Source organism: Diospyros lotus, chromosome 11, assembly GCF_014633365.1.
Source record: "Diospyros lotus cultivar Yz01 chromosome 11, ASM1463336v1, whole genome shotgun sequence".
NCBI lineage: Eukaryota > Viridiplantae > Streptophyta > Magnoliopsida > Ericales > Ebenaceae > Diospyros > Diospyros lotus.
In genome coordinates, this window is record NC_068348.1 from 4,391,553 (window position 1) to 4,407,169 (window position 15,617).

The 15,617-nt window shown below is 35.1% G+C and overlaps 1 long non-coding RNA gene and 1 pseudogene across 1 annotated transcript; one reads left to right on the forward strand and one right to left on the reverse strand.

The window, feature by feature from the left end:
* Nucleotides 1–10,329: 10,329 nt before the first annotated feature.
* On the forward strand, nt 10,330–14,030 carry LOC127812500 (cysteine-rich receptor-like protein kinase 44; annotated as a pseudogene).
* A 105-nt stretch (nt 14,031–14,135) lies between these two features.
* LOC127812501 (uncharacterized) lies at nt 14,136–15,202 on the reverse strand. The gene is made up of 2 exons (XR_008025933.1): nt 14,621–15,202; nt 14,136–14,505 (listed from the first exon to the last, which is right to left on the reverse strand). It is a non-coding gene; the product is annotated as an uncharacterized LOC127812501 (long non-coding RNA).
* Between the last annotated feature and the right edge of the window lie 415 nt (nt 15,203–15,617).

A 15,617-nucleotide genomic window follows, 5' to 3' on the forward strand; every position in this document is an offset into this window, starting at 1 on the left:
TCATTTTTTTGGGCATCCAAATACTTCAATTGCATATCTAAAGCACCCAAAAGCTCTCAAACACTCTCAAGCAAAGCATCCAAGCAATCCGAGACTCTGGAAATATTATTGCACATCCACCGAAAAGCCACAATGCATGAAGAGAAAAATTCTTCAAGTCTTTTACGATAAATCCAAATTTCTTCATTTGAGATTACAAATTTATTTATTTAAATATTATTACCTTGTATAATTTGTTCTGAATTGCTTATTTATATCCAAGTGTGGATAAATTATTTGTAACATTTAAATTACTATTGTGGATTGTATAGGTTTCCTAAAATCATTAAAATCTAGGTGAATTTAGTTTTCAAGATAAGTTAGGAAGAAAACCTTAGTATAGTGATTGTCTAGAACCCGTTGTAACCTAGGTGTGTATCTAGTTTCCAAGGTGAGTTAGTGTGAAAATTTTGGTGAAATTATTTTAGTGGAACCCTAAGAGTGATTAGACCTTGGAAGAGTGAATTAGGTGTGTGTGAAGACACCAAATTACTATAAATTATGTCGTGTCTCATTATATTTATTTTTGTTATATCTTATGGCTTACATTTATTATTAATCTCAAATATAATTTATTATATTTATTAAATATATATTTTCAATAAAATCATTAACCAAGAATATTTATTAAAATTAAGAAAAATTTTAATCACTCAATTTACCTCCCTCTTGAGTGGCCTTACCCAAAGGGACCAATAGGTTCATGGTTCATGAACATATATATCTCCCTAATATCACATTGAGAAGATATAACATTGGCCTCACTCTTTTCTTTCTCTTTTTGTTTGTTTTTCTCTGCATAATAGTCTTTTATAAAATGCCCTAGTTTTTCATAACCATAACATTTTTTTACCTTTCGCATTCCCCTGTGACTTAAACCTATTTCTATCATTTTTCTTGGCACTCTTGTTGTCGGGGCCCACTTTCAAATATGCCCGCTAGCATAGGACATCCGAAAGAGAGTCCATCCAAAATGGAATTATAGAAGCAACCATAACTAAAATCTCCATAAAATAAACGGCTCACTTCTACTAGGAGTGATAATCTTTTTTACAATATTTCTTTGGGCTTACAAGGCATACAATTCCCAAAATAAACAAAGGGTTCATAACATACACAAGAAATAACCTTCAACATTGGCCCTCCTCACAAGTCCCAAAAATCTTTAGGTCGGGAGAGATCTCTATATACTACTGAACTCAACTTTAAGCCCTACTAGATTCCCCTTTTGCTATCGATTTTCCCTTACCTGGAATGACAACAAGCAAACAAGTGAGTCACAAGGCTCAACAAGCATAAATATAGTAAAGGAAAAAAATATAGATGGATCCCTGAAGGCATGCGTAAGATAAGAGTCAATGGAAGACTTCTACTCGATATTTAGAACAAAGCTTTAGATTATGCCTTTATATTATTAAAACCTCAATAATTGGAATCATTACTTAGAAACAAAGCACACATGCAACTCATAGAGTGATATTTGCAGAACTTAAACGATGGCATAAAACCCATTTATTTCCATATGTGACTCTTAACAGATGAAGCCACTAATACATGCTCATGCAATTTTTATATAATGATAGAAATACATGCGCCACATTGGCCCTCTAGGCCTCCACATCCATGACTAGAATGCATACACATGTGTTAAAATCCATCAGCCACCATAGTGGCAAGAGCATCACCTGCTGGGTTTATGGCCACCTCACCCGTGTTAGGCGCTCATTGGGATATCCCGTCTCACACTTGTGGAGCTTAGCCATCGTGCCAAAATAATAACAAGAGGTGCTAAGATAATGATAGCAATGCATCACACAAGATAAGAGATTTCCGCGAACATACCAACCAAAAACATAATATAACAACTTCCCAAAACATGATCGTTATGGCTAATATAGATTTAGGAAAGCCTTAACCGACTCAAACCATATCCAAAATGTATCATATTATATATCAAATTAAATTCCTTGAATTATAGTTTTTGACGCTTTAAACGGATCGCAATTCTGAGTTTTACATCAAAAGTTATGATCAAAATAGTGCAACATGCGCAGTGTTGAAAAAATGTTGATTAGTCGACTTTTGGGAGGGAATAGTCGACTAAAGCTTAGTCGACTGATGCTTAGTCGACTCATGAACACCCATTAGTCGACTGGGCCGAGGCTGGCACTGAAAACATGAGAAAATAGGCTTCCAATGAGTCGAGTAAACCCCAAAAATAATCGACTCATCGCACACAACACATGAAATGACCCCAAAACAATCCTCACTAGCTTCCTAACCCACAAATGCCATTCCTTGAATGAAAAATGGGATGAACAAGCCCCATGAAGACCAAAAACAAGACTCTATGATCTTTTGAAGGACACCCTTATTTTTGGAAAAAGATAGAAATAAGCCATTTAACTCAAGCTTTAAGAACACCACTTAGAGATTTGAGAGTATAAACTTGGTTACACATGAGAACATAATCTTGCATTAAAAACAAAGAAGAGAAGATGGATGCTTGCTTTAAAAGGAAGAGACCAAGAGAATGAATAATCTTGTCCCTAGGTTGAAGACCTACCACTTAATTTGCTTCCAAATCAACAATGGAAGTAGAAGGAATGAAGAAGATGAAGAAAAGGAAGTAAGAGGCTGCTGAGAGAAAGAGAGAGAGAGAGAGGGAGAGGAAAATTGGAGAAGAAGCAAGAAGGCATGGCTTGCCTTCTCGCCAGCCACCAAACCTACCAAATTCCTTCTTTTTTTCCCTCATTTGCCCCTTACACCACACACACACACACAACTTTATGAAGCCCATTTTGGGCTTTTGCCTTTATTTCCATTTTCTTATTCCTTTTCTCTAATCACTCATTTACACACACAAAATACACATATATATATAATTATGCCAAGGCCATTTTTATTTATGGCCCAAGCCCACTCCAAAAGCCCATCCATGCTAGGCCCATGAAACTATTTAACCCATCACTTCCATTGGGCTACAAACCCTTGGTCCAAGCCCACTTCAAAACACATTTATACCTTAATTTTACACACTCAAAAATAATTTACTTTTAAGAAAATTTTACCCAAAACATTATTATTTGTTTAATTACAACTAACAATTAAGGCCCATATGACATGCTCTATACCACAATGCAAATATCATCTAAGACCCATTAAACGGGTCGTTACACTTGATTTTGTCCCTCACCACCCTTAGTTTGAGGCTGTAATACCCCGAGAGCCCAGAGAAGTTAGGATATATCGAAGATAGTGTAAGAAAGGAAACAACACCAGCTGGATACTTTTTGGGCTGAATGTTGGTAAAGAACTCCCAAGTTAAGCGTGCTTAATCTGGGGTAATCCAGGGATGGGTGACCCCCCTGGGAAGTTCGTGTAGGCCCATCAGGGTAAGTTGTTCCGGTTCTTCCTATCGCTCGAACGAGATGTTACAAATGGTATCAGAGCCGACCCTTGGCGAAGGCGGTCCGATGAGGGCGGGGAGTGGCGCCGGGGCTTGAGGGCCTGTACAAGGAGCGGCTTCTGGCAGGCTTCTAGGATGGCAGCCCCCAAGGGGAGAAGGTCTGGGACCAGTTGTAAGGTCGCATGACGAGAACGTCATGTGCTCAAGGGGGGGAAAATGTAATACCCCGAGAGCCCAGAGAAGTTAGGATATATCGAAGATAGTGTAAGAAAGGAAATAACACCAGCTGGATACCTTTTGGGCTGAATGTTGGCAAAGAACTCCCAAGTTAAGCATGCTTAACCTGGGGTAATCCAGGGATGGGTGACCCCCCTGGGAAGTTTGTGTAGGCCCATCAGGGTAAGTTGTTCCGGTTCTTCCTATCGCTCGAGCGGGATGTTACAGAGGCCTTCCCCTCACAAGATGTATTTCTCCACATCTTCTCTCGTTTCTTTCAGTTTTAATTTCGTTCTCCTTACACTTAAGAGATTGAACTACAATATCTGGGGTAAGGGTCTCCCTCCCATATTTAATAGCATTCTTGACCTCCTTATATATGTCGGGAATAACATTTAAAAGAATGATAGCTTTATATTCTTCGATAATTTTTTCACTACAATTAGTGATATCTTGAACATGTTTATTGAAAATATCAAGATTATCATCTATATCTTTCGAGGGGTTAATTTTAAAACTAAAGAAACTTTCAAGTAAGAAGAGTTTGTTAAGAGTGGACTAGGTTAAATAGAGTTTCTCTCGTTTTTTCTAAAGTTCTTGAGTAGTATCATGTTTACCAACTTTGCATGAAACTGAGTCAGATAAATCCAAGATAACAAAAGTATATGCTAATTCATCACTTTCTTGTTTTTCTTCTTTAGTGATAAATTTATCAAAAGAATTGTCAATAGCTTTTGAGACCTTTTGCTGAACCAAAATTCCTTTCATTTTTTGTTGCCAAGTTACAAAATCACATTTTCCATTAAACACACCTAACTCAAAGTGGTGTGTACCCATTAGATTCACACAACACACAAGAAACAAATTCAAGACTGCAAATACTCACTGCTTCTAGACCCTCTAGATGCTAACAAAAACTAATTCTTAGGTTAAGGAAGAGAACTAATGCAGGTATGGTTTCAATGTGCAATTTTAATAGTAGCAAAACAAACAAGAAATCAACAAAGAACAACAACCACACAAAGGATTAAATCACAGTTAATAAAGACAAGTAATCACATATATAACCCTAGTTTTAACAACACGTATTGGTTACCACCATAGGGTAACCCCCAATCTAATGACCACCCTCACTCGATGGCTTGCTAGTTGTTGGAAATTTAAATTTGGGTTATGAAATTTCTAACAAAGCGGGCTAACAAATCAGTCCGTAAATGAAAAAGAGATTCTGGAAAAACCGACTACGCAGGAGTGATGTGCTTGTCGGTCTGAGCATGTTGTTCGAAGTTATAGTCGTTGGAGTCGCCACTCGCCGTCGCCGGAGTCACCATGCACCACCGCTGCCAGTGCTGTTGAGTAACACGCGCTACACCCAATGGTGCGCCTTAACGTCGAGAAACCTACAGAGGGTCTCACACGCCGAGATCTGAACGGAGCAAGGAGATTTAGGTTGATATTCAAATTTGGGTTAAGTTTTTGCAAAACGTCCCATATTTGAAATCAGCCAAGAAATTGCTAATTTCTTCCACCCACGAAGCCACCAAGGCTTTGATACCACTTTGTAGGGATTATACCTCGCAAAATAGCCACAAGATCTGAATGTTAGAGTAAAGAAATCACAAAATCAGTAAGAAAGAAAAAGTAAAGAACAATAAACTCCCTGTTGATGCTTGGTAATGGAAAAGAAGAAGGTGGATTTGCAAGGCTCAGTGTTGATCGGTTTGACACCCATGGAAGGTAACCTAGAATCGGTTCCAAGCACAACCTAAGAACTGCATTCAATCAACACCCAAAACTGCCTTAATTGTAAAACCCCCAACCGAGAATTACACACCCACACATGGACGAAGAAAACCCACCAAGAAGAACACTCTTCTCACTCTCGGCTTTTTCTCTCTCTTCTCGCATTTGCTGCCTGCATTTGGCACCCCCTATCTCCAATAATAAGAAGATAACCTCCCAAGAACCAGATAGAAATCTCTAAAAATGAGGATAACCATAGGGTTATCTGATAGGTTAAGATAAGATAGGGGGAGAAACAAATCTGCGCTGGAATTGACCAACACAACAATCTTCAACAGAATAAAGAGACTAAGTCAAGATAAGTATATGTATGGTGGGCTTAGGATAAGGCATTGTGGGCTTAGATCAATGGGCTTGGTCCTTGATTTGAGCAGCTATGCCAAGCCCAGCTTTACATAAGATAATTGTACTTGGACCATCTCTTTGTCGGGCCACCTATCTGTGGAATTAGAACTCTCTATAAAAAAAACCTATCAATGTTGGACTGAAACCTATGATAGATAACTTACCCAACAATAACATTATTGCCTTGGACTTGTTGAGTATTACACCTCAACACCACCAAATGCAATTATTAGCAAATAATGGCAAAAATTATGACTTTAATGATAAATTTAGTGAGGTCAAACAGGTTAGGCTAAGTTGGCATGCCCTATGACTGCCATTTGGCCCAAAGTTTCCGAACCAAGTTGACCTACCTTGTTAACAAAACAGGTTGGGATTGGACCTTCAAGGCTTGACTGGTCCATGAACATGCCCCATGTTAGGCTTTCTGGTTTTGTCAAGTCTACGCTTGTAAGCCTCTGAACCATTTTTAAAATAAATTTTGAAATAATATATTTATTTAATTAAAAACTAAGATATAAAAATATTTTCACTTTTAAAATAAAAATTTAAAACTTAGAACTTAAAAGATTTGAAAACTAAAAATATAAAAATATTTTGGCATCTTAAGAATTTTGAAAACCCATATTTCAAAATCCCATTGATTTTCCTTTACACGTACCCCTCAATATTTTTCCTAGGCCTTAAAATGAGACTTGTGCAAACTATGCATTTCATAAATTAAACTTTCAGTTTTCGATATCTTCCTATGGTCCTATCACATAAATCTAAAAAGACTTTCACAGTCACCCAAGGATCTAACCGTACTAACTATTAAATAAAGGGGTAGCATAGAAAAATATTATTGGTATATTATGAGTTGCATCTCGAGTTATATAATGTAGCTAAAATATCTAAATTACCCATCGCTTAAGATGGTGAACTGAGATGGTGAGGTGACGTGAAGTAGTGAGGCACATGACTAAAATATCTTTTACCTAAGACGATGATCAAACGGCACGAGATGGTGAGGTGAGACGAGGTGGTGAAATGTCAGGGGTATTTTTATCATTTGTGATACATTATATATTTATATGTCAAGGAGTACCAATTGCATGGTCAAGTAGAATATCCACCCAATATTTTTTAAACGTAGCCTCCGTCGGTGCAAGAAATGACATGCAAGTTTTGTGCATTCTATATTCATTAAAACATTGTACTATGTTGTATATTTTTTCTAAAAATATTTTAGTTGTCGGATATTATAAAATTGAGATAATATATAGATTAGTATACCCAATATGACCAATCTCATTCATTGATGCGAAGGGGGCAACTTATTATCCCATATGAATTTGTTCCAAAACATTTGTATTTGTTACTTATATTTTGTGGTTGATTGCAAGATTGTTAAAATTGAAATTTTAAGTGGAATTGAATAATGATCTATAAAATTGAATCGTAAATTTTACTCATAAAATTATAAAATTTTAGAGATAATTAAAAATATAATTTAATGTATATAACTATATGTTCAGAATGACATAATTTTATGAAAAATTAATTAATGTTGTCTAATAACATGATTATTACAATTTATAATTATATTCTTTATGAATAAAATACATGTATGAACCTATTTTAAAATAACTTCGTCTATTAATTTTAGAAATACTAAATAATATGAAATTTTCAAATATTAAATCCATCATTTGTTATTATTTATCCATAAGTAAAATTTTAAATATTAATTTATATATAATATAAATTTCAAAGTTCACCGAATTTATCTTATTATCGAGTTTACAATATTGAATAGCAAGTCAATTCCAATTTTATGAAAATTCAAGTTTATAAGTGAATTGATTCATTTAATTTTAAACATGACTTGTAAACTTGGATGAATTGACTTGTGAATTCAACAATAATAATTGATTATATTAATAAATAAATAGAATTCTAACAGTTCTAACATGTTGGGGACATTCTATATGAAAGTTGGTAAGGCAGAATGAACGCCTTTCATTCTCGTATCCATTTACAAGTTTTGAATAGGTTATTACACACATTGATGCTGAAGCTTGGAAAGTTTGGGGAGAAGGCTTCGAACTTGTAAAATGAAATTAATATTAAAATCAAAAGTAAATCCACCCATATCACAGTTAAGGAGACTGGGATTACAGAATTATATATATGATTGGCTGACGATGTTACAGTAACGATAATTAAACACATCTCGTCTGCATCATTTTTTCTCTTCATTTCCTATATATTCATGGTTTGAACATCAAGTTCAAGTTCAACAGTTGGAAATAATTAAATGTGTAAAGAAGAGAAATATATATATATATATATATGGGTTAAACAATAAAATTCAGTTGGGCTTGTAGTGTACGGGTTGGAAATCAAACCTATTTTATTGAAGTCTTTGTCGAGACCTGTCCTTACCCACTTCGTATAAATCAACCACTAGCCTAAGTGGTGGTAGAAAGTTCAAAAGTTTGAAACTTTCAAAATGGGCATCACATCCGGATGCACAAATATCATCAATCAACCAGATATTTTTAAGTGGAAGAAATATACCTTTCTATATTTTCTATTGCTGTTTGTTTAACAGACAAAGAACTCCGGGCGTATTACATTACAGACTACATATTTTGTTGCTCCTAAATATATTACAAATTTTACTTCAATAATACATTGGCACTGCCTAAGTTTTCTGTCTTTCTTTTCGTGGTCATACACATGCACTTGAAACCCTAAAAGATTTGAAAACTAAAAATATAAAAATATTTTTGCATCTTAAGAATTTTGAAAACCCATATTTCAAAATCCCATTTGATTTTCCTTTATGTATACGTACCCTCAATATCTTTTCCAGGCCTTAAAACGAGACTTGTGCAAACTATACATATTTCATAAATTAAATCTTTAGTTTTCGTCTTTGTATCATCGATATCTTCTCGCGGTCCCATCGTAGAAATCTCAAAACACTTTCACACCCACCCACTTTTGTACAGGATCTAACGCACTAACTATTAAATAAAGGGGTAGAATATCCACCCAATATTTTTTAAACATAGTCTCCATCGGTGTAAGAAATGACATGCAAGTTTTGTGCATTCTATGTTGATTAAAACATTGTATTATGTTGTATATTTTTCCTAAAAATATTTTAGTTGTCGGATATTTATAATTGAAGAATGTAACTTTGGTATTATAAAATTGAGATAATATATAGATTAGTATACCCAATATGACCAATCTAATTTATTGATGCGAAGGGGGCAACTCATTGTCCCATATGAATTTGTTCCAAGACATTTGTATTTGTTACTTATATTTTGTGGTTGATTGCAAGGTTGTTAAAATTGAAATTTTAAGTGGGATCGAAAAATAATTTATAAAATCGAATCGTAAATTCGGATCATAAAATTATAAAATTTTAGAAATAATTAAAAATATTATTTAATATATGTAACTATATATTCAGAATTATATAATTTTATGAAAAATTAATTAATATTGTCTAATAACATGATTATTATAATTTATAACCATATTCCTTATAAATAAAATACATGTATAAACCTATTTCAAAATAATTTTATCTAGTGATCTTAAAAATACTAAATAATATGAAATTTTCAAATATTAAAATCGATCATTTGTCATCTTTTATTCATATTCAAAATTTTAAATATTAATTTATATATAATATAAATTTCAAAGTTAACCAAGTTTATCGAATTTATTATCGAGTACAGGATTGAACTGCGAGTCAACTCCGATTATATGAAAATTCAAGTTCATAAGCGAGTTGACCCGTTTAAAATTGCATAACTCATAAATTCATACGAATTGACTCGTGAATTTGACAACAATAGTTAATTTTATTAATAAATAAATAGAATTCCATTAGTCCTAACATTTGTTGGAGACATTCTATATGAAAGTTGGTAAGGCACAATGAACGCCTTTCATTCTCGCATCCATTTACAAGTTTTCAATAGGTTATTACACACATTGATGCTCAAGCTTGGAAAGTTTCGGGAGAAGGCTTCCAAGTTGTAAAATGAAATTAATATTAAAATCAAAAGTAAATCCACCCATATATATCACAGTTAAGGAGACTGGGATTACAGAATTAATTATATGATTAATTAATTGGTTGACGATGTTACAGTAACGATAATTAAACACGTCTCGTCTGCATTATTTTTTCTATCTATTTCCTATTCATGGTTTGAACATCAAGTTCAAGTTCAACAGTTGGAAATAATTAAATGTGAAAAGAAGACAAATATATATATATATATATATATATGGGTTAAACAATAAAATTCAGTTGGGCGTGTAGTGTACGTGTTGGAAATCGAACCCATTTGATTGAAGTCTCTGTCTGGACCTGTCCTTACCCACTTTGTATAAATCAACCACTAGCCTAATTGGTGGTAGAAAGTTGAAAACTTTGAAACGTTTAAAGTGGGTATCACATCCAGAACCGAAGTCCAAACCCATGATTTTCATTTAAATTAATTCATCTTTGTTCTTTTCAATACATACGAAAAAAATAAAAATGTGCTCTGGACACACCCAATCTTCTTTTTTACTCACATTCTCCTTACTCTTGTTCCTCTCGCCGTTTCTCAGCCCAAGTTTGTGTTTCATTTTTGCGTCCGAACAGCCGGCAACTCCACCGCGTACCTGAAGAATCTCGAAACCCTCTTGCCCTCTCTCTCCTCCAACGTTGACAATTATGGCTTCTACAGTGCCTCCATCGGTGATAACTCTGATAGATCTTACGCCATTGTTCTCTGCCGAGGAGACGTTGAGATTGATGTATGCTGAAGCTGCATCGATGACTCTACTAGAAAGCTGCCCCAGCTTTGTTCGAATTACGCGGAAGCAATCGGCTGGTACGATTACTGTATGCTCCGATACTCGAACAGGTACATGGAATTCATTTTGAGCATGCCGGAAACTCAGATGTTCTTTTTGGGGAATTCAGCAAATATGTCTGGCGGAGCGGGCGAGTTCAACCAGACAAGGGAGAACTTGCTTGGCAGTGTCCGAAAAGAGGCCACGTCCGGTGACGACCGTCGCAAATTTGCCACGAAGATCGCCACTGTTCCGGACTCTGGCCAGAGTATATATGGGCTTATGCAGTGCATGCCAGATTTGTCCGAACAGGATTGCGTGGATTGCTTGGTTAAGGTGTCCGTGAGAAAAGATTGTTGCGCCGGGATGATGGGAGGGAGAGGTTTTGGACCCAGCTGTAATTACCAGTTTGAGACCTACCTGTTCTATAGTGACACATCGGTGGTAGTTACTCCACCGCTAGTTGGTGCGTTGCCATCTTTGCCATCTTCACCAGGTATATCTGATCATTATGAGATAAGAAAATGATTTTGAGGTCCCCTGATCAATCGATTTAAGATAAATTGTAATTATGCCCCTACAAGTGGACTCCATTGGCAGACACAAAATTTCGGTCCGATGAGATAATATAATATATATAGAAACTTGTGATGAATTGATTTGAGAGAATTTTGCCTACTAGGCCCAGCAGCATTACTCAACTTAGACATATATAAATATACTGCAAAAGTTTCGTTGAGGAATGTTTTTCCTTTTTAAGTCCAGAAATTAAATTATAGAATTAGTGATTTAATTAAAAAGTAGTTTTTGGGTGGTTTGAAAGGAGAAACACTTGTTATGTGATTGTCATTTTGTTTTATTTTTGGTGAGGAGATAACTGCACAATTAGATAAAGAGAACACTCTAAAACCCAGCACTTGAAGTGATATGATGAGAAGGACTAATTTTTGGTTCTGCAGGAAAAGATGATAAAACAGTAGTTATTATTGTTGTTACTTCAACTGTTGCTTTATTGGTAATGCTCATATTTGGAATACTCATCCTAAGGAAGAAGAAGCAGAGGAAGTCAAAGAAGAGGCTTGGAAGTAAGTTAAAAATATAAAGATTGTGAAATTTGAACCGTATATGGACTTATGCCTCTCTTTTTGACACATTCCATTGACATAATCTAGTAACATTTTTTTGTTTGTTTGTGAAATTTTGGGTGAATCTATATTTACAGATGAACTCAATGTCCTGGAATCCTTGCAATACGACTTTGATACTCTTTGCATTGCAACGAATAACTTTTCTGATACTAATAAGCTTGGTCAAGGTGGTTTTGGAGTGGTTTACAAGGTAATTTAAGATTCAAACTCTATAGGATTTTATTTATTTTCAAAAACTCTTTCAAAAACAATTGATCTGGTTGTCATTTATATTGTTGATATTTAGGGTCAGCTTCCTAATGGACAAGAAATAGCAGTGAAGAGGCTCTCTTCGAGTTCTGGACAAGGAGAAGTAGAATTTAAAAATGAGATTATAGTGGTGGCTAGACTTCAACATCGGAATTTAGTTAGACTTCTTGGATTTTGTTTGCAAGATAGAGAAATGATCCTTGTCTACGAGTTCGTGATTAATTCAAGCTTGGATCACCTATTATTTGGTATGATTGCCATAGTGAATGTTTGCAAAAGATTTTTTTTTTTTTTTTTTTTTTGTTATCAACTTAAACTATCATGACTTTTTGCCAATGAAAATTATTATAGATTTAAAAAACAAATTTGGAGGTTACTTAATCTGTTTCAAACTATAATTCAACTCTATGCATGGATAATTTTGTAGATCCTGTCAACCGTGCCAATTTGGATTGGGAAAGACGTTACAAAATCATAAGAGGCATTGCTTGAGGACTTTTATACCTCCATGAAGATTCAAGATTTAGAATTATTCATCGTGATCTCAAAGCTAGTAATATTTTGTTAGATGCTGAGATGAACCCGAGAATTTCAGATTTTGGCATGGCAAGATTATTTACAATGGATGAAACTCGAGGATATACAAGCAGAGTTGTAGGGACCTAGTAAAATTTTTAACTCCATCTCCACTACTTTATTACTCTAAAAATATAATGTTTAGGGCATTATTTTATTTTTACTAATTATTTTATTAATCACATTAATTCTTTAACCGTTACAGCGGATACATGTCTCCAGAATATGCAAGGTATGGACAATTTTCAATAAAGTCGGATGTCTATAGTTTTGGAGTTTTAGTTTTGGAGAATGTTAGTGGTCATAAAATCTCTTGTTTTCAAAATGACGAGAACGAAGAGGACCTATTAAGCCATGTAAGTATGAATATTGATGGGAGGTTAACAAATACCATTTTCAAGATGTGAGAGCTTATAGAAAGTGTTGAATGATTACAGGCTTGGAAGAGTTGGCGAAACGGAACAATTTCAGATTTGATAGATCCCATGTTAAAGTCCGATTCAATACCAATGAGTGAAATAATGAGATGCATCCATATCGGATTGTTGTGCATTCAAAACAATGTAGTTGATAGGCCAACAATGGGTGACATAGTCTTCATGATCAACAACTTCTCTCACACTCTTCCACTTCCTTCAAAACCTGAATTTTTTCAATAGCATATTAGCCTCAACCAAGACATGCCATTGTTTCAGGGGCGTAATCTTGAAGCAATTGATGAGTCCAGTAATTCGAAAAGTACTTCAACTCATGCATCAATTCACGAGGCTTCAATGATTGAGTTATATTCTTGATAATCATTGAGAATGGTACGATCATAGTATATACGATTTCATATGTTTTGATTGATTCCTTGCTGGACTTATTTTTTATTTATTATACATCTTGCAAAACACTTGTTATTTAGTTAACGTGCATTATAATGAACCTGTTAGTGCATGCCCAAATGTGAATAGATTACTTGGTAATGTTCAAAGCAGTTTGTTTGTTAAATAATGATGTTAAATTGTGAGGTCTGTAGAATTTAAACCCCTAAATTAAGAATAATTGGCTCAATTTTCACTATAAATATAACCAATACAATCCATGCCTACTTTGGCTTCCATTATGAGATTTTTCATTTTACTTAGAGATTGAAAACTAAAATTTAATGAAATAAGAAATAATTGTCTTACACTAACAATCATTTTCACTCCTGATCTTTGATTTTTTTTTACGTCAATTCCTACTATTGCTTTAACTCTTTGTGAATAGGCTTTAAGTTTCTAAAATACCCCTGACTCAATGCTAAGCAATCTGATTTGAACATTTCTATTAGCTGATGGGTGATGTAATACCCTGCTTTTCCAAGCGTCTTATTAAATCAAGAACTGGGATTTTTAAAAGAAAAAATAATTAACTCAATCTCTCATGTTAGATTAATTTCTTCTACCTTGTCTTATCCATGAATGGCTTAATCAATTTTCATCTAATTAAGTAAATTCACATAATGAACACTAGAATATCTTTCTTTATTTATTTGAAAAATACCATAATTCATTATTGTTGTTGCCTGAATACAATAATAATTTTTTTTTTTTTTTTTGTGAGAGACCATCTTGCTAAAGTATGCATGTAACCCTCTATCACGTGACTTGGTGATGGGAGCGTGTCTTGATGGCAAGGGAGTCTCAAGAGGAGTTGTGTCTCTTAGGATGGCACGAGGGTTGTGACTCTCAAGATGGAATGTGAGTTCTGACTCTCTTAAGATGGCATGTGGGAGTCTAGAAATGTTCTAGGAGTGAGTCCCACGAACTGAATGACTCTCATAGTAATGAATGAATCTCAAGATAACCAATGACCCCCAAAGTGATGAATGAGCTGCCGAGAAATAAGCAAGTTTGGGGCGTGGGTGAGATCTCTTGTTAACCTTTTGATACTTGAGACAGTTTTAACCCAAAGAGAAATTAGAATTCAAATGATGTGGTGAGCATACCTGAATGAGGAGGAGGCTAACAAGTGACGCCCTGCCCACGTTTTTAGGTGGGAATCTTGGTGTTATGTTTGGGGCATCTTGAGAGCATTTTAGATTGAGTCTTTTGGAGTTTGAGGCCTCCTGAGAACGTCTCTTGGCGATGAGTCGAGAGAGGCTCCCGGGAGTCATTCGATCATGCAATCATTCGGTCATGTCTTGGCTTGCACACACACAAACACAAGGCAAATAGGACTTAAACTCTTTGGGCCGTGACTTATTCACACCCCCAATCGGCCACCTGCACACACTACTTCGCACACCCAATCAGCCAAATGCACTCATTCGGTCATGGCCTAGCCGCAAGCCTTCTCATCGCGCAAGCACCCATAGTCCTTCGACCACCTAGGATCCATCCGGCCATGCCTCATTCGGCCATTCATTCGGCCCTTTTAACTCCGAGACTTTAGATTAACTAATTGATTCCAAGGCTTCAGGACTTCACTTGATTCCCAAGATCCACACAAGACTCAATTAATTAATTATTTCCAATGCCAGCACTTCCTCCTCACAGCCATGCTTGCGTCCTTTATATCCACGGCAAGCCTTGCTTCCACACACTCCAATTGTTTATTAATTTATTCATCCCCACTACTCATTAATTTATACTTATCATGGCCATGCCGTGTTAGGTTGGACTCCCTTCCTACGTGCAGAAAAGCCTAAATTTGATAGACAAAAGCTCATTTTAGAAGCTCTTTTCTTGCTCTAATTCTGTGCTATATATATATATATATATCATCTTTGCTGCAATTAGGGTTGTAGAGAAGAAAAAGAGAAAAAAAATGCAGTTGTAACCAACACAGTCGATCCAAAGTATCGCATGATTCGATCTTCACGATTTTTGAACTAAATGCTCTATTCTCCTAAAGCTTTAATCTGAACAGTTAGATATTGATTTTAAATTTTATAGACATACTATTTTTACTTGAAACAATACTTTGTTTTGGGGAGAAAGCTA